The 19320-nt window shown below is 43.7% G+C and overlaps 1 long non-coding RNA gene across 7 annotated transcripts in view; it reads right to left on the reverse strand.

Annotated features, from left to right (window-relative positions):
• The window catches only part of LOC143267306 (uncharacterized), a 230488-nt gene that overhangs the window by 183988 nt on the left and 27180 nt on the right, over positions 1-19320 (reverse strand). For 5 of the 7 annotated variants that reach the window (XR_013042294.1, XR_013042292.1, XR_013042297.1 and 2 more), the window contains 3 exons: positions 18916-19099; positions 10977-11080; positions 1224-2346 (listed from right to left, as the gene is read on the reverse strand). This is a non-coding gene — a long non-coding RNA (uncharacterized LOC143267306). Of the gene's footprint in view, positions 1-1223; positions 2347-2692; positions 2820-10976; positions 11081-18915; positions 19100-19320 lie in introns of those variants that run through there. The other 2 variants (XR_013042298.1, XR_013042293.1) reach the window with 2 other exon arrangements.

The following is a 19320-nucleotide window of genomic DNA, read 5'->3' on the forward strand; positions in this document are numbered from 1 at the left end:
AGACCAACCTGGGCAGTGGTTATCATCCTTTCTAAAGCTGTGACAGTCTCAGGTACACATCACTCCAGGGAGAGACAGAAGCTGCTTGAAAGTTCCCAGTATCACTCATTCTCTCTCTCTCTCTCTCTCTCTCTCTCTCTCTCTCTCTCTCTCTCTCTCTCTCTGTGTGTGTGTGTGTGTGTGTGTGTGTGTGTGTGTGTGTGTGTGTGTGTGTGTGTCTGCTCTGAGCCCCCTTGCTTCTCCTCATAGGGATATCCTGAGACAGTCAGAATTTCTCATAAACATTATGAGCTTGTTTTTCTTTCCAATCAGTAGAGAGGAGTGCCAGGACCAAGACTGGTTGCTTGGAGACCACAAGAGAAGCCCACCTGCAGTGAAGAAGGGCCAGCCAAAGAAACCCACCCTGGCCCTGAAACCAGAGCCTGTGAAAGAAACAGTGGGTAGGAGTTGAGGAGGATCTGTGATTGACATGTAAAATGAATAGAAAATTTCTTTAAAAAGCCCACTCATGCACAAGAGATGGATTCTGATCCTACTACCAGCCCCCCACACACTAGAAGCAGATCAAGCTACACAACTGTCTCACCATGCAGAGGGCCTAGTCCAGTTCCATGCAGGCTCTACAGCCATTGATCCAACTTTCATGAGTTCCTACTAGTTTGGTTTTGTTGTCTCTGCATGTTTCCCCAACATGATCCTGATTCACTTGCTCCTAGAATTCCTCTTCTCTCTCTTTGAATGGATTTCTAGAACTCTGCCTGGTGTTTGGCTGTGGATCTTTGCGTCTGCTTCTGTCAGTCATTGGAGAATAGCTCTGTGATGACAGTTAGGGTATTCACCAGTCTGATCACTGGGGTAAGCCAGTTCAGTTCAGGTACCCTCTCCATTATTTCTAGTAGTCCAAGCTGTGGTCATCCTTGGGGATTCCTGGCAACTTCCCTAGCACCAGGTTTCTCTCTATCCCCATGATATCATGTATCTCTTTCATTCCTTTCCCCCTCTAATCCTGTTCCAGATGGGACACCTTGTGCATCCTTGAGGCAGGAAGAAGGGCTTGGACTTTCATCTACTGGATGTGCCTCCCCATGGGAGGCCTTGCCTTCTTGTGGGAGCAAGTGAAGGGTGGGTTGGGTGGAGGAAAATGGAGTGGCAGGAGGAGGGAAGAGGGGGGAACTTTGTTGTGTAAAATGAATGAAAAAGTTTCTTATTAAAAAATAAAATTTCTTTAAAAAAAAATGAAAAGAAAAAGAAACACATCCTGGTCCTGAAACCCAAGCCAGTGAAAGAAACACTTTAACCCTGAAACGAAAACCAAACTAACATTCTCTGACCCCGAAACCAAAGCCAAAGAAGCACACTTTGGCCCTGGAACCAGAGCCAGTAAGAGAAATACATCCTGGCCCTGAAACTAGAGGATAAGGGCTAAAAAAGAAAAAAAAAAAAGACCAATAAAAAAAATACACTTTGGCCCTGAAACCAGAGCCAACTCTGCCCCTGACCAACTAAATCAACCAATCCCTGAGCAGGAAAACCAACCAATCCCTGGTCAGAAAGTCTTCTTCCTAGAAAAACTCCACCCCTAAGAATCCCTACATAAACCTCTCTGCCTGTTCAGTTATCAGTTGTCCTTCTCCACCCTGGCAGAGTCATCCTCTGTTCTGATTCCTCCTTCCCAAATAAATGTCTTTCTTTCAAGATTTTGGGTGAATATCTTCTTTCACAGGTGAGGGGCAGAGTCTCTTCTGGGATATTCCCTTAGGGGAACTGAACAGAAGAAGAAATGGATACTTCTGCTAGGAAACCCCTTGGGAGAGGAGCTTAAGTAGCAACTTTTTGCCAGGACTTGAGCAGATTGGTACATTTCTGCAGTGGTTCCCCTTTAGCAGAGTGAAGCAGAAGAATTAACATGTTGGATCTGAGCTGAGAAGAAATGGATATCTCTGCTGGGATTTTCCCTTAGTGGAGGAGAGCAGAAGATGGTAATGGAGTAAATCTCTGAATCTGTAACCAAGCCTACAATTAAATACTTTCTTTTATTAGAGTTGCCATGTCATGGTGTCTCTTCACAGCAATAGTACAGGGACATAGAGAGGTACTTTTAGCAGAATCTTCTAGCCTATATTTATTTGCTTGAGTCCTTTGACTCAAGAAGAAGAGTGCACCTGCTATCTTGTGCCCCAGGATTTGAAGATCCTAATCCAGCATAATTATTGGTGCTGTGGCAAGCCACCATCTGCCACCACTTTCGGGGATTAGAGAGAGTTTGCAAACCTCCCTCAGTTTGGAACTTCATTAAACAGGACCAGAACTTCATTCTTCAGTGACAGGTTACTTATTCGGAGGTGCCTGTGGATTGGGAAAATAAAGGCGATTATAGGTGCAATCATTAGTATCATTTTTAGTACCTTAATGCTGTGCTGGAGAAGACACAGCCTTGTCTGATGCTCATTCTCTACCTGAAAGGAATCACTGAGCCTCGGTAAACCTCAGAGAGTACAGTGGATGGGAGTGCCTAGCAGCCCCGGAAGCCTTCCTGCACCCCATCTTATTTCAGCTCACTGAGTGGGGCTAGGATCTGGTTGAAACCAGTGCTCCATTTGTGTCTAGCTGGTGACACTTTCTCATCCTTCCACTTGACCATGGAGAATCTCCTGGAAAAGGCACATTGGCTTCAGGGAGGTGAGGACTGTACCATGTGACATTAGCAATTCCTTCATTGGACAATCTCTTGTATCCTGGAGAGCTCTGTCATCATCTGGTGATGAGATGTCACCAGTGTTGTGGAGACACCCATAACCCTTAGGGCATTTGTCCAGTACCTATAAGACTCAACCAAAGACATGTTAGAGAAAAGACTGAGCAGGCTACTAGAGAGATAGAATGGAGAGCACAAGGAGACCAGAGACACACAGAAGGAAGCTGGCATTTGGTCTCATGTAAAACAGCAAAAAAATAGATGTTCCAGGGGAATCCACAGTGATTACTGGGCAGGAGATAGGGAGCTTCCTGGAGGAGTTGGACTTTCCCTGGGCCTCCCAGGAGTTAGGCTCAGCAGCTCCTCTGGGAAGTAAGGAGCCTATCCTTCTCTGAGTTTCTAAAAAGCAGACCCAGAGTTAGGGATTTCTGATGTTTAGTTTGGCAGAGAGTCAGGAGTTGACAGCCTGCTCTGCTGGAGGTATTCTGCTTTCCCTCTGAGTGAGGAAGGAATCAGGGGAACTATTTTACTATCATCACTGCTCTTCATCCCCACTCCATTTCTTTAGGAATTGTTGTACTAAAAATAGGGAGAGGAAACTGGCCTGGCAAAGCTTGAGGTTCTCATACTTTACATTACAACCACTAGCAGGGCAGGAGTCCCCAGGCATTGCTGTCTGCCAGTGAGTCCTAAGGTTTCTGAGATCCCTTCTGTATGAGTGGCACAGAGATCTCCAGTGTAGCCTGAGAGCTTTTAGAGGTAGTGCATTAGGACAGAGACTGTCCCCTTCCTGACTTCCCTGGGTGTCCTCAGCTGTATGTGAGGGAGGGTAGGTGAATCTGATGACCACGTTTTATCCTGCATGAATTTTCCGTCAATGTGAAGGTCTGAAGCATCCTGGAAGTGACTTGGGCACCCCCACACTCCCTGAGTGCTTGTGAATAGTACCAGATTTCTTCTGGCTCTGACAAAAGAAGACTGAAGGCTCTAAAGCCAAGTTGCATCCTGTGCAACTGTGAATAAGTCTGAGGAAGTAGTCTCTTGGGTCACCTTGTGCAGGGAGGCAGAGGAAACCAGCTGACTTCTGAGACACCCTCTACCTATAGAGGAATGGGAGAATTGACAGCCACAGAAGGGGAGAATGAAGCTAGGACTTTCAGTACCTGCTAGGGCAGAGTCTCATTTGGTAGTCTTTTTCTAAGTATCTGTGTGTCACCTTTGACTGATATGAAGCAGTGTGTAGGGCAGGCATTAATCTTTGGCTTCCAGAATTGGATATTCCTGAGATAGCTGACCTTGGCTAGCATGGATTGTCAGTGTGATACTGTAGCAGGAATCTTAAAAGTTCTTATTAATAAAATCAAACCTGAGGTGAGTTATTGGGGTCCATGCTGGTAGATCAGAGAGACAGAACAAGCCACCGCTATCTCACCTCGCCAATCCTCAGCTGGTCTTGTCTCCTCAGACTGGAGGCCTCTGAGTCCTCATCCGGAATGGGTCTCAGCTGAATTACTGCTCAAAAGCCTGAATGCTTAACCAGCCAAATGCTTAACCAACCAAAAGCTTCTAGTTTCTGGTCCTCATGCCTTATATATCTTTCTGTTTTCTACCACCACTCCCTGGGATTAAAGGCTGGCTTTCTGGGATTAAAGGCGTGTGTCACCATGCTTGGCTATTTCCAATGTGGCCTTGAACTCACAGAGATCCAGAGGGATTTCTATCTCTGGAATGCTAGGATTAAAGGTGTGAGTGCCACCATTTTCTAGCCTTTGTATCTAGTGGCTGTCTGTTCTCTGACCCCAGATAAATTTATTAGAGTACACAATATTTTGGGGAACACAATACCACCACATGATACACCATCTAAAAGGACACAGTTCACCTCATGTCACTCATTTGTTCTGGGTCCACCAATTATACTTCTGAAGCCACAGTCCAGCATTCTGCAGATTGTGCAATCCAGGCTGAACATGTTACCAGCTCTTCACTTCCTGGGCTGTCAGTAAATTTAAAGGGTGAAGAGGGGCTCTGGTACAGCTCTTAGTACCCTTTGACTGACATTCTTAAGATCCAAAGGATGGTTTACACAACACTGGCTGCATCTCCTTTCCTAAGCCATATGCATTGTCACAGGTGGCTCCAGGTCAAGGAATTGCCTTTTATGTAGCTTTAGGTGAAGTACAATATCAGTGACACACGGCATACTCTCCCCATGACTGTGACATGTTTGATTTTCTCTCTGAGAATGACTTTACGTCACCCTGATCAGCCTCTCACTAGTCAGTCATCTTTCCTCAAACTCAAGTACATGAATAACATCTTTCTTCATGGGAGTGTTTGTTTTTGGTGCCTGAGGGCTCACCTGGGGATCCCTAGTACCTATCATCAGTCTGACCTGTCAATAGTTGATCCCACCTTTGCTAACATCATGATGACTGTAGTGTATTCTGCTGAAGTCTTTGGGGAAATTTTCATCATTATCTATGGGACTTACTTTTGTTCTGACAGGACACCCAGAATTCTCCCACCATCTCCACACATTGTAATAGCCCTGTGGATAGTACTCAGTGTGAATATTCACTACAGGAGACTGGTCTTTCCTCCCCATCATCCTAACCTAATTTCCTAGCAATCTTTATTTCTGATCTTATTGATTAGAGCTCTTAAAGAAGGGAAGTGGCATCCTGGGTTGTTTCTGGAAACTGTGTCATCAAATCCCTACAGATAAGTAGTGAAAAGGTTCTGATGAGGCAGAGAGAGATCTCTGGGTTTGTAAGGAGGAGGTGCTGAAGGGCATAACCTGTGTCTCTGGGAAGGCTCCTAAAACGGTAACTACTGGTTAATTGGGGAATAGCTAGTTAGCAGGTAGATGAGTACTGTTGGCGCTGACCCTACCTAACAGTACCTTCCCTGAACATTCTACTGTACCCTGGAGAGCTCTGAGCATCGTCTTTGATGTAACCACTGTTGAGGCAACACCAACTGTCATTTCGGGCATTTGCACAGTGCCTCTGGGGTTCACAGAGACATGTTGGTGAGACTGAGAAAGCTACTTGGGAGAGAGAATGGACAGCCCAGAGAAGAGAGAGCGGCAGAAGGAAGCTGGCCATCTCTCTCAGGGTAAAACATCAAGAAATAAATGTTCCAGGTGAAGGTGCAGTGAGTTTTGTGCAGGGGATAGAGGAGGTAGGCCTTGAGCTGGGCCTTCCAGGAATGGGGCTCACCAGCTGTAGACTTTGGGAAACAATGGGTCTGCCTGCTTCTCTAGGTTTGTAAATAGGAGGCATAGAGTGGAGGATTTCTGAGGGTTAGTTTGGCAGAGATCCAGTAATTATCAATCTGCAACTACTGGGCTGAGAGTGCTCTAATTTTATTATTGCTGGGAGTAGAGTCCGGGAAGCAAGAGGCCCGGGATGACAGATAAAAGACCCATATCAGGATAGGGTGTGGCTGAACTTCACCGTCCATTAATTACTTTAGTTTCCATGGATATTGATTCTAATAATAGGTATATTAACTCCCTTGGGTATTCACCAAGGTCTTGACTGTCCTGTAGTCGGGACAAATCTCTCCTACTTATATCCCCCAAGAAAAAACACACAGAAGCTTATATTAATTAAAACTACTTAGTTATTAGCTCAGGCCTACCACTGACTACCTCTTACGTTTAAACTCAGCCCATTTCTATTAATTTATATGTTGTCACATGTTCCATTGCCTTACCTGTGTCCTGTTACATGCTGCTCCATGGATGGCAAGATGGTCTCTACTGACTCAGCCTTCCTGTTCCCAGAATTCTCCTCTCTGCTTATCACACCTATACTTCCTGTCTGCCTACTGGCCAATTAGCATTTTATTTATCAACCAATCAGAGCAACACATTTACAGCATATAGAATGATATCCCCATCACCAGCTTGAGAATAGCTGACCTGTTCTTTCAGGGCTTCATGGGTTTTAAGCATTCCCTCCTCCGCAGGCCTCTACTTGGGACTTAGTGTAAATATTACAGCTTTGATGGGAATGGCTTCCCCAACAGAAGTGTCATAACTCTGCCCTGTCATGCAAGTTTTCCCCTGTGGAAATGTCACAGTTCTGCTCTGGTAGGTGAAGTTTTTCCAATGCATGTGTTACAACCCTACTCTGGAAGTTATCCTGGCAATCAGGAGACAAGAAATACCACAAAGTCATAACATACAACACACCCTACACAAGATACTTATTGGGAAGGAAAAACCCAAGAGGGTGGCTGCCTCTGCCTGGGAGAGAAGTACCAGGAAACTGAGCAGAAGTCAGTTTATTTGTGGGCTCTTGGGGATGGGGAGCTATCCAGTTTGGCATGGGATTTGTGGGACTTTTGTAGCCTGCTCTTTGGGAAAGCTCGGGGATTGGTGGGATTCTGTGCTCAGAGACAGGTAGGATTTTGTGGCCTGATCTTGAGGCATGCTCAGATATCGGTGATATTTTTTTTCTTGACCTTGGTCATAGACTTGAGATCAAGTCTTCTTTTTTTGGCCCTGTTCTCAGAGTCAAATCATGGTCAAGGCGTTCTTTCCTTGGCTCTTTTACCCTACACTTAGCATTACCTCTTCTGGTCCTATGACATTCAACTATACAAATTCACTTGAGTTTATCTACCTCCACGGACTACTGGGAAGGCACCATCCCAACTCTACCCTCGCTGAGCAGGATGAGAAGATGAGCAAGGCAGAGAAACTGACAATTTAGCTACAGAGGATAGCTTGTGAGAGAAATGAACTGCATGGTATCCTGACCCATTATACCAACAATGATTTGAACAGCAGGTAGTTATCATGCCCAGTTCTCTGCTGACTGTCTTGACATCACTGTGTCAGGGAAAGGAAGCTGACCTCCATGGTGTCCTCATCCCCACACTAACTTTCCTGAGTTTTTCTGAGAGGTAGAATTTGAAACCTGGGTAGGAGTGAGATGGGGACTCAGGCTGTTCTGCTTTATCCAAAAATAAAGCAGAGACTGTGGCCTGAACCACAGTCTGGGGATAGGGCATCAGTGATCTCTCATCATGCATTTCAAGATGCCTTGACAGGTGTTGGGTTGTGGGAGTTGCTAGGTGCTGTTAGTTTATGGTGATTCCTTGTAGTTGACCAACAACTGATTGTGTAGTGATGGTTCTTGGTAGAGTGGTCTCATGGTAGGGATGGTGGTTGTTAGGATAAGAAAGGAGGGGAATTATAGGAGAGAATGAAAAGGGAAAAGGAGAAATCAGAGGGTAACATGGTCAACCCCATACTTTGAGAGGAAGAAATTATTCCACTCAGCTGGAAACATAAAGATTCCCATGTACTAATCTAAGATTATGAAACTCATTAAGAGAAGTAAGAGAAGCTGAAACAAAGAATTTTCTAAAACCTCATAGTTAGCATAAATGGTTTCTAAATGTGAGGCAAATTCTTTCAAGGTTTTTATCTTGAAAATCTTGTTCTAGATTAGAGGTCTCATAACCTCAACAGTGTCAATTGTAGGCAAGTTCCTGAAGTATTAGGTGAATAAGCAAGCTGGGGTAGGGGACAAGGAGAGAGCAGGAAATGTTGCTGAGCATGCTCCTTGAGCAAGGTCAGGCAAGTTCTAAAGAGGTAGATAGTTTCCCCAAAAAGGGTTTGGTTGGGACACCAAGTTGGAGAACCAGTGCATTTTCTCTGATGTGCCTAAATAAAAGTGTTTCAGCATAGCTCTAAATCTTAAATGATCAAAAGGTAAGAATTGGGGTAGCCTTATTGATGCTCAATGTCTTAGGGAGGTGTTTTCAGAAGGAGTTGGGCTTTTCTGTTTTTAAGAGTGATAACCAGAGTGTGGGGTGTCAACTGTTGATTATTTGGAAGACTAGATGGTTTTGAAAGGAGTAAGTCCAGAGATAAATTCTTCAAAGAGAATTCTTTTGACTTCTGTATCCCTTTATGCTTTCTTTGGGAAGACTTACAGACTTCTAGCCAGCCTGAAAAGGTGCAATGATGGTGCACAGGATTTGTGTTATGTGTACTTAGCCATATGGATGATACCATGCACCATTTCTGTCTAGGTTAAGTGTGTCCCTCAGCTGATGAGTCAGTGCAGAAGAAGTGTCCTGAGATGTCCTTGAAGACTGCCAGGACTGCAACGGGGCACATTTTAGTAAGAATTTGTAATTTAGTTCTCAGGTTTGGGCAGTGGATGAGGGGAGTAAGAAGCTTATGTTAAGGTTTATTGCTTATGTACAAGAATTTTGGTAGTCTGTTGAGGATTCTCTTTGCTTAAATGTCAGGAATGATGAACTCCCTTGGATGAACTCCAGTGTGTGTTGGGTAGCTGCACACTGCTTCTGTAGTTGAGCAGATCTGGATGTTGGCAAATTTCACAATCAAGCAGGGCATGGATTATGTAAGACATAAGGCCCCTTACTTGGCTACTGAACTGCGCATGTGAGTCATATAATGGAGGACTGGCCAGGAATCCCAACAAGGCAGACATTGGAATTTAGGGTACTTGATCTGTGAATGGAAATGTTTGGACTTCTTAAGATGATCTGGAACCAGGTGAGTTTTTGGCTGGTAAGGTACTGATGTCACTATTTGAGACAACTATAATTTGGTGGAATGAAAATGTTATGTTTACTCATATTCAGCTTGCTAACTTCATGAGGCAGTCCAGCAGTGGCTGCCATTCACTACACTAAAGCAGTATTTAAAAGTGTTGTCAGGAAGTTTAAAAAGCTCACACCAACAGGGAAATATTGAGTGTTAATGGGAAGCGTTCCAAGGAGAGTGTATGATTTGGAAACAATAGGAATAGAGGAAGAACCATTTCAGAACTGATGGTAGTTCTTGAACTACACACTAAGAGCCACTGAGCTTCTTGGCAGTGAAAATGGGAGTAATGCAACATGAGTTAGTATACCCAAGAACACTGGCCTTTGGGAATTTGAAAATATCGTCTTTGGAATCCTGTGATGGACTTTTCAGGGGATATAAGCTTTGCCTAGAAATAGAAGAGGTCTTTATATTTGATAGAAATTGGAGGAAAGTGAGAGGCTCTGCCTAGAACAATTGTGTCCCAGAAGGAGGGGTTACCAGAGTGGTTATTGAGACATACTGGAGGGGAGAGAGAACAGAAGGGTTCAGAGTGTGACTATCATTAACAGGCCAAGTCAGGGAACAAATGACTTTGAGATGACTCCAGGTAGAGACATGCCCAGGTTCCAGTTTGAATGAAAGAACTGGATGAAAGGTAAGGATTAGGAAGGAGTGCTGCAGGCCACAAGAATATGAAATAGAGATTCAGCTGTATATGATAAAGCTATACCTAGAAGGATTAAGGAGTCCTTCTGGAGGAGAAATCAAATATCAAGGAATATTTGATGTTTTTCAGCTTTTAAAATATCAGCAGTTTCCTATTATCAATTTCTTGTGTGCCCATAACTCCTAGGCCATAAGTGCAAAGATGTCTCAGATCTGAACTAAGGTCAGAACAATGCCAGGGGGCATGTGCATGTGTAGATGCTTAGCTTTGTTTCTTGTGCAAATGAAGCTCAGACCCTCCTTCATCTCCTAGGCCAAATGGCATTCCAGAGCAATTGACTCAGAACAAAAGGGATTTTTGCATACCATATGAAGGAAGATTGAGGCAGGTGGAACACCTAGCTGGGAGCAGAGTCTCATGGCTAGAGAAGAAAGAACAAGATAGAGTTTTTGTAGATGGTAGGGTCTGGGTCAGGTCAGGAGAATAGGAAAGGAAGAAATGGACATGGATGGAGGAACTGAGGATGAGGATGAGATCGATAGCAGAAGAGCTTAGTTAGGGCTATGAGAGGATAGGAAGAGAAGGGACAGAGAGGAGCTGAGTGTGAGATCAGAACTAAAGCCATGTAGAGAGAGAACTCAGAAAGAGAAGGGAAAGAGAGACGCTAAATATAAGACTAGAATTAAAGCTGTGTAGATAGAATTCAATCTCAGAGGAATAAAGTAATCGGACGGAAGAACCCGGTATACTTAGATTCTTTTCCCTCAAATTACTCCACAGCAGCCATAGCATCTTTCCCAGGACTCTGGGAGAAATCTTCTCAGGGCAGGCCCCTGGGAATATTTCGATAAAGGCAGAGCTAACGACTTGATCTCCCCTAGCACAGGATAATGGAGGAGTAACCATAGTTTGAGAGACAATACAATGCACCCCAATTATTAAGATAGCAGAATGATAGTGGGGTCCCACAAGTTCTGGCAGAGCATATTAAATGACCCCAAGCATCTAATAGAAAAAGCATGTCTTACCTGTCATAGAGTTACTTGGGGCTCATCCAATTGGATAGTATAAGATGGGGACCTCTTCTGATCCTGAGGTGTGTCAGCTGGTCTTCTGAGGAGACTCAAATGACCTGTCATCAGAAAAGGGTCATCTCTTTTAGCTCTTGGTGGCATATTTTGGCAGCTTTGAGCTTTCTTCATCTGGGGAGAGGATAATCAATTGCTCTTCCCAATCCTCAAAGGACTTATAAAAAAATCACTAAGTATTTGTCACGTTCCATGTGTGAGCTAAGCCACCCTCTCATCAATTGGAACCAAGCTGGAGCCTTCATTACTCAATGATTAAGTAAACTCTGGGGGACTCATCATGAAGAAGCCCCCTTCCCCATAGTATTTCATGTCTGTCTTTTTCCCTGTTGTCTTCATCTCTTCCTTGCTATCTCTTTCTCAAAAGCAGTTGCCCTCAGCTGTGATTTCTACTGAGGGAGAGTCAAGAGTCACTGATGGGGAGGAAAGCAATTGTGTATGATGAGGTCACAGCACAGCTGGAGTAGAGGGAACTACTCTATCTGGTGCTCTTTAAGAAGTAGGAGAGATTCTGGCCTGGACTTCCCTTCTGGACAAGAGGTGAGTGCCTGGGCTCAGCCTAAATCCCATCCCTGGGCACAAGCCACTCTGGGGAAGACCTGCCCAACTTGGCCCCAGGTTCTGGCCATTGGGCAGGATCCCTTCTACCCCCACCAGGAAGGCTCCCCTTCTCCAAGACCCCAAGCAGACCCTGCAATCTCCAAGCCCTGCCCCCACGCCCATTCACCCGAGACCCCAGCTCCCATGCTGCCCCGGACTTCCTATCTGGACAAGAGAGCTCCCATCTGGACAAGAGAGAGAGACTTACTGAATCTGTCAGCTCTGTCTGGACCAAGTGCACTGATAAGACTAAGAAAGAACCACAAGGAGATGGGCAGATGTCAAGGCAGCAGTACATACAACAAAATGAAGAGCAATACAGCATCACCAGAATCTAGCCCTCCTCCAACATCTAGAATTGAACATCAAAAATTGGAAGAAGCAGAAGAAAACAGCCTTATGAATAACATCATGAAGAAGGTAGAGGCTTATATAGAGGAAAAGACAAACAAAAAATGGGAGGAATGCTATAAAAAACTAGAGGAAAGGACAAATAAAGCAGAAGAAAACAATAAAACCCTGGAAGAAAACAATAAAGCCCTGAAAGAAAATCATGAAAAAGCAATGAAACAGATGAAGGAAATAGTCCAAGACCTGAAAAGAGAAATAGAAAAAAATGAAGAAGACACAAACAGAGGGAATGCTAGAAATAGAAAATCTGATTAAACGAATGGGAACTTCAGATGAAAGTATAACCAACAGAATGCAAGATATGGAAGAGAGGATCTCTGGCGTTGAGGATACGGTAGAAGAAACAGATTCATCAGTCAAAGAAAACACTAAAGCCAACATAGTCATGACCTAAAATGTCCAAGAAATTTGGGACACCATGAAAAGACCAAACCTATGAATAAGAGGGATAGAGGAAGGAGAAGAATACCAACTCAAAGGCACAAAAAATATATCTAACAAGATCATAGAAGAAAACTTTCCCAACTTAAAGAAGGAAATACCTATGAAGATACAAGAAGCCTATAGAACACCAAACAGACTAGACCCCCCAAAAAGTCCCCTTGATACATAATAATTAAACAACTAAATGTACAGAATAAAGAAAAAACATTAAGAGCAGCGAAGGAAAAAGGCCAAGTGACTTATAAAGGCAAACTCATCAGAATAACACCCGATTTCTCAATGGAGACTTTGAAATCCAGAAGGACCTGGACAGATGTAATGCAGACCCTAAGAGACCATGGATGCCAGCCTAGACTAATACATCCAGCATAACTTTCAATCATCATAGATGGAGTGAACACGTAGGAGAAAAAAGTGGTATCAACTTACATTTGTTATATCCTGCATAGTAAATGTCTGTGAAGTTAAACTCAGTTCATAAAGGGTTGAAGTGCACATCAGGGGGAAAGTGGATATTTAGTACACACAAGCCCTTGGACTCAATCAGCACCAAACCACACAAGCTAGCAAACAAATGGATGAAGTTGGGAGGTTGAGGAAAGGAAAAGAGAAAGAAATGTAAGGATGCCTTCAGGACCAAAGTAAGCAATTTGGGGCAATGATATTCCTTTTTTTCTTTCCTTTTTTTTTGCATTTGTGTGTGTGTGTGTGTGTGTGTGTGTGTGTGTGTGTGTGTGTGTGTGTGTGTGTGTGTGTGTTGAGGCCAAAAGAGGGTATCTGGTTCTATGGAGATAGAGTTAGAGGTGGTTGTGAGATACCTGACATGGGTGCTAGGAGCAGAACTGGGGGTCCTTTGGAAGAACAGCAAACACTCTTAATGACCATGCCACATCTCTGGCCCCCAAGAAAAAATTATATGTTATGAAAATATTTTTTGCAAAAAGCATGTGAATCTTTCATTGACTTTTTTTTGTCAGTTTGGTTTTTGTGTTTGGTTTAGGCCTCAAGTTAGACCTGTCATTGGTTGGCCACACATGCAAGCTTCAAGCCACCATAACCCCAAAACTTCTTGTGGGTAGAAAAGGATGGGTCAAAGGCTTTGTGGCTAGGTTGGTATCCAAGTCCCACCACCAGGAGACTTGCCTGGTTACAGAGGATGGATGGTTTATTACCAGGAGTCCTCATTTGGGTCACCCTCATAAGTTTCAGGAAGTTTCCACTACACTAGGTTTCTATACTAGGCCCCTAAATGAAGTCCTATTCCATACATCTCTCCTTGTACTCTTTCCCTCTGCCTCTCGCTGCTACCAGATCCCTCCTATTCCAATCCACCCACAAAGTAAATCAAATTATCCCTAATGATATTCTCCTATACCCATAGATCAGTGCCTAGCCCAAACATCATCAGAGAGGCTTCCTCCAGCAGCTGACCCACAGCCAGACGTTATTCAGAACAGATGAGGGGGAGGAAGGATTATAGGATCAGGAGGGGTTGAAGACAGCACAAGAACATGGCCCACAGAATCAACTAAGCAGAGCTCATAGGACCTCACAGAGACTGAAGCGGCAGTCAGGGAGCCTGCATGGGTCTGCACTAGGTCCTCCACATATATGCTATGGTTATTAGATTAGTGGTGTTTGTGGGACTCCTAAGTTGGTGTGGGGGTGTCTCTGACACATTTGCTTGCTCTTAGGATCCTTTTACTCCTACTGGGTTGCCTCATCCAGCTTTGATATGAGGGTTTGTGCATAGTCTTATTTCATCTCATTATTCAGTGTTGGATTGATATTTCTATATAGCGGCAATTAATAGGCAATTCCATGTAGTTCATGTGGTAGTTAAACAAGGTTTATTTCAGAGTAACTTACAACCAATTAAGTGGTTGGTTACAAGATCTGGGGGAGGTGAGGTGCAGTCCAGTGCAGTTCTCTGGAGAACTCTGACTTGGTCTGCAATCTAGCATTTAGGATCACAAAGAGCCAAGAGTGCCAGCACATATGCATCTCAGTTCTAAAGGGCTCCTATCTCAGCCATGCCCCAGGAGCAGGTCATAGGCAGGTGTGGCAGTTACCTGTTACCCTACTAGGGGCAGTGCTTCAAGGTCAAAGCAGGAACAGCTACCCACTACATCCCTGGGAGGCCTGCTTTCTTCAGAAGGGAAAGGTAGGAGCAGTGGATGTGGGGAAGGTGGTAGGGGAGGGTTTGACTGGGAGGAGGAGAGGGGGGTAATGCTGTGGTCAGGATGTGTTATATAAGAGAAGAATAAAGAAATAGAAAATTGTATATGTGAATAATAAAATCTATTAATCTAAGTGCCAGCTCATGCTAGCAAGGATATAGAAGAGCAAGAGGAACATTCCTCCACTGCTGTTGGGAGTGCAGACTTGTCAGCCTCTATGTTGGTTTCTCAGATCGAAACATATTTATGGGCTTCATGATAACATTTATTACAGGTTGGATTGTCACTACAGGAAAACTATACCAAAGCATCAAAAGAAACTAAATCCTCAGAACAGTAATCCTCTTGAACATGGACAAAAACTTACTCAATGTAACACTGTCAAATTGAACCCTGTAACAATGAAACACACCATACATCATGTTCTAGCAGGGTTGTACACAGTTTTACTATAATTCATATGTGTTAATTAATACCTACTGGTATGTACATCATTCCACACATTCAAGAGTCCTTATTTCCATATGTGTATATATGTGTGTGTTGGGGGTAGAATTATGTATCCTGGAAATAATGTTACCTTGATTGTGGTATTGTATTATGAGTGTTATATGGAAACTTAGTAAGCTGAGTGTATCAAACATGCAGCTTTCTGTGCAGAATCCTAAAAAATGTATGTTACTATAGCATGTCATAAAAATAAAGTAAGGAAAATAATGATGTGAAAGCCCCATCAGCAAATGAAATAATAGTTTACTAAATGTATCTATGATTAAGAATTGAGCAAGATAAGAAAGAAGATTGTTATCACCTTATGAAGTACATTGAAGGAGTCTTGTCCTCTCTATCCTAGCCAGCATAATTCCATCTTGCAGCAGGCTCCCACTTAGCTATTGTCTGCATATTGAATTGGTATTCTAGATTGTATCATTACAAATCCATCCTTTCATGTATGACAGATTTGCTGAGGTGAGCAGAATCCCTGATAAGAACAAGATAGAGGGCACACACCCACTTGTGTTTTGTTTGTGCTTTATGCTGAGTGTGTAGTCACCTCTGCTGTTGAACACTGGGTGGTGATGTAAATTAGGTTTGTGTCCACCCTTTACAGATTTAAAGATACATAAAGTAGCAGCCTGATGTGTGCTGTAGGATGATGTCAGCTTCCATTCATGCAGTCACGGGTTACATATTGCTTTAAAAATGACATCCAGTGGAAAAATCACTACTGATTGCCAAGATGCATTTGTACAAGGCTCTCTTTGGTCTGGTGGCAACATCTCCCTTTGGAGGCAGATGGATTTTTATATCCTCCCAGGAAATTCACACCAAGTCACAAGAAAAGCCTAGAGCAAGCATCATAGGGAGAAATTATTTTACCCCGTAATCTTGGAAATTGAACATAAACACTTTTACTACATTTTCAAACAGGACTCTGCTAAGGAAATCCTGCAAGGAAAAATGAAAAAAAAAAGATATCAGATGAGAGGGAATGAGTCTAGCTTTACTTTAGTATCCAGGACACACTGTATAAGAAAGGAAATATTGCAGACAATATGTAAGAAAAGAAGGTCAGCAATGTTGCAGAATGTGAGAATCCAAACAAATCAAACTTAAAAATGGATCTTAACATACTTTAACTTTAGAGGACAGAATGACATGAGAGACTAGCTGATGAGCATGCCTACAACAGTCTAGAAGATGTCCAGAAAAGAAAGCAAGTGGTCAGCATCCACAAGGCAAATGACATCTCACCGTGTCCAACCACAAGGCCTCAGGAAACCACTTGGCCTTCTGAGGTTGTGAGCACAGCTGGGTTGTGAAAGTTCAGAACGGTGATCCAGCTCTCCTTAGTCTTTGGCCATAGAGGCCAGGCAGGTAGGTTTGCTGTAGAGCTGCAATTGACAGGGTTTTGCAGGTGACCTTGCAAGGTAGACTTTTGTCACTGGCATCTGAGGCAGGCATGCCTGGCATGCTATTGTGAATTCATGAACTTGTGTGCATGTATGCATCCCCATTGATAGGTGACAAAGCAGGATTCTACTCACACTGACAAAGAAAATGTGTTACATATACAAAAGGGAGTATTACTCAGCTGTAAAAAACAATGACATCAAGAAATTTTCAGGCAAATGGATGGAACTAGAAAATATGATCCTGAGTGAAGTAACCCAGACTCAGAAAAACAAACATGGTATGTACTCACTCATAAGTGGATACTAGATGTAAAGCAAAGGATAATCAGCTTACATACCACAGCTCCAGAGAAGCTAGGAAACAAGGAGGACACCAAGAGGGATGTACTGATCACCTTGGAAAAAGAAACAGAGATCCCAATGAGTAAACTGGGGAAGAGGGAGGGCAATAGATGATAGGGGATGGGGCATGAGAACATGAGGATATGGAATGGTCCAGCTGAGGGAGGGACAGAGTGGGGGAGCAATGAAAGAGATATCTTGATAGAGGGAGACACTATGAGGTAAGGGAGAAACCCGAGGCTAGGGAAATTCCCAGGAATCCACAAGGATGACACCAGATTAGACTACTAGCAACAATTGGTGAGGGTGCCTGAATTGCCTACCCTGCTAATCCATGAACTTTATACATCCCAAGACTCACTGATCCCACAGGTTCCAAGTTGATCTACCATAATCTCTTTACTAAACTTACCCTAGCTCCTCCAAGAAGACCTGAATAGCTCAAGTGAAAGAGAGTGGCCATGGTCAACACCCAGGAAGTTGTCAACAGATGACAGTGCATATGATATGAATTCAGCCCAATGTCAGTCAGAAGGAGGCCAGTGACATCACCTGCAGTGCTTTTCAGGAACCCAGCACTCTGCACAACTATGAGAGGGAATCTGTTCTGAGACACAGCCATGCACATGATATAGTCAGCAACACAATGTCAGCAAGGAGATGCACTGTGGGATTCTGTGTTGTGAAGCCAATAAGACAAAACAGACATTTCCTGTGGTGTTAGCTCTGTGTAGTGAAAGAAGTCTAGTTTTTATTTTTAAAATAGCTGTATTGTTTGATTTTTGTTATTTATTAGAAAACACATTAATACTAAAGAAATAAAGGTGTATAAACACAAGAGAAAGCTACTCCATTCTTTCTCTTTCTGAGCAATTGAAACTTGTGACATTTAGCTGAGATAAAACAAGACAGAAGGTCACAGTTGGGGGACAGGAGATGGAGGGAGTGCTGGCCAGCCAGATTAGCCCAAAGAGAAAATTTCAGTTTCAGTGAAAGACCTGGGCTCAAGGGAATAAGGAAGTGATCAACAGATGACAACACAGGATTTTATTATGTAGTCTCTGAACAAAATCCGTCAATGGACACATTTACACACTACTGCATAGATCACACACAGACTGCAGAAATAAAAACTGAGCAGAAAAAAAGAAGAGGACATTGTGTTGAGTGAACAATTGAATTTAGATTATGCACATCAGATGTTTCAACAGAGACCTACAACACAGCTATCCATCCCTTGGGGACTAAAAATGCCTAGGGGAGAGCCTAGGCTTAGTCAAACTATGTTGAGGTGATTGGAGAAAATGTTCTCTTGAAGCCTCAGATATGTCACCCCAACGCTCAGGCTGTGAAAGTTTTGCACATCTAAGGTCATTCAGTCAGCTCCAGACTGGAAGCTCCAGGATGGGAGAAATGTCTAGCACTACCCACAGAAAACAGAGCTGACAAGCTGATACTCAGGCTTCTGTCAGTATGAATGAAGATTTAAGCAAAGGGAGGAGAACACATTGGGATGCAGAAGAGAGGAGAGGACCACATGCCACCCCAAAATAGTAAGAACCACTCAGTTGGCATTGGCCCTGGGCTCTAGCCCTTGCAGGCTGCTTCCTACCTGTGATCTCACATGACCCCTGCAAAGCAAATGAGCCACAGGCCACTGACTCAATCAATGAGAGCTCTGTGGTATTCCCCAAGTAGCTCCCTGAATAGCAGACTCCTAATATAATGACATGTAGGTGTGTGATATCTGACTGACCCATCTCTCTGAATGTATTGGGGCTTCTAGCAGAGCAGGAGGGTTTGCTTGCTAATCATCCAGTATCTTACAAGAGGCCAACTGTACAGAAAAACTTGTGAATGATCACAGAAATGAACAATTGAATGGTATGTAGTTAGGAGGCTGGATGGGTGGGTGCATGGTTACGTGGGTGTCTCTAAGTTTATGGTTGGACAGTTGGGAAGTCTGCCCCAACTGCCTCAGCCTACCTGCTGCTGCTCAGCACAGGGGTCACAGATCTTCTCATGGGCATCCTTCAAGAGCTTCTTCAGCTCCTCACACGTCTCTTGCAGTTCAATCTGCTCCTTCCGCAGCAGTCTGTTCTTGAGTCTCAATACATGTACATTCTTCTTCAGCTGAGTACACTCTCATAGGACCCGGCCTTGGAGGTAACTGAACCAAAAATGGTGAGCTCCAGAGAGTCTGCATTTGCCCTCCCTAACTCCAAGTACCACCAACCCTGAAAAGTCCCAGACGCCCAGACAGCCTAAGAATGGAGCTCTTAGTAGCCAAGCAAGCATCACTCAGAGGCAGGCCAAATCCAGAGAATAACCAAATTTCAGAACGATTCAAAAGACTTCTGCAATCCTGGTACCAAAAGGGATCCTGTGCCT

This window comes from Peromyscus maniculatus, chromosome 9, assembly GCF_049852395.1.
Source record: "Peromyscus maniculatus bairdii isolate BWxNUB_F1_BW_parent chromosome 9, HU_Pman_BW_mat_3.1, whole genome shotgun sequence".
In the NCBI taxonomy this organism is placed as follows: domain Eukaryota; kingdom Metazoa; phylum Chordata; class Mammalia; order Rodentia; family Cricetidae; genus Peromyscus; species Peromyscus maniculatus.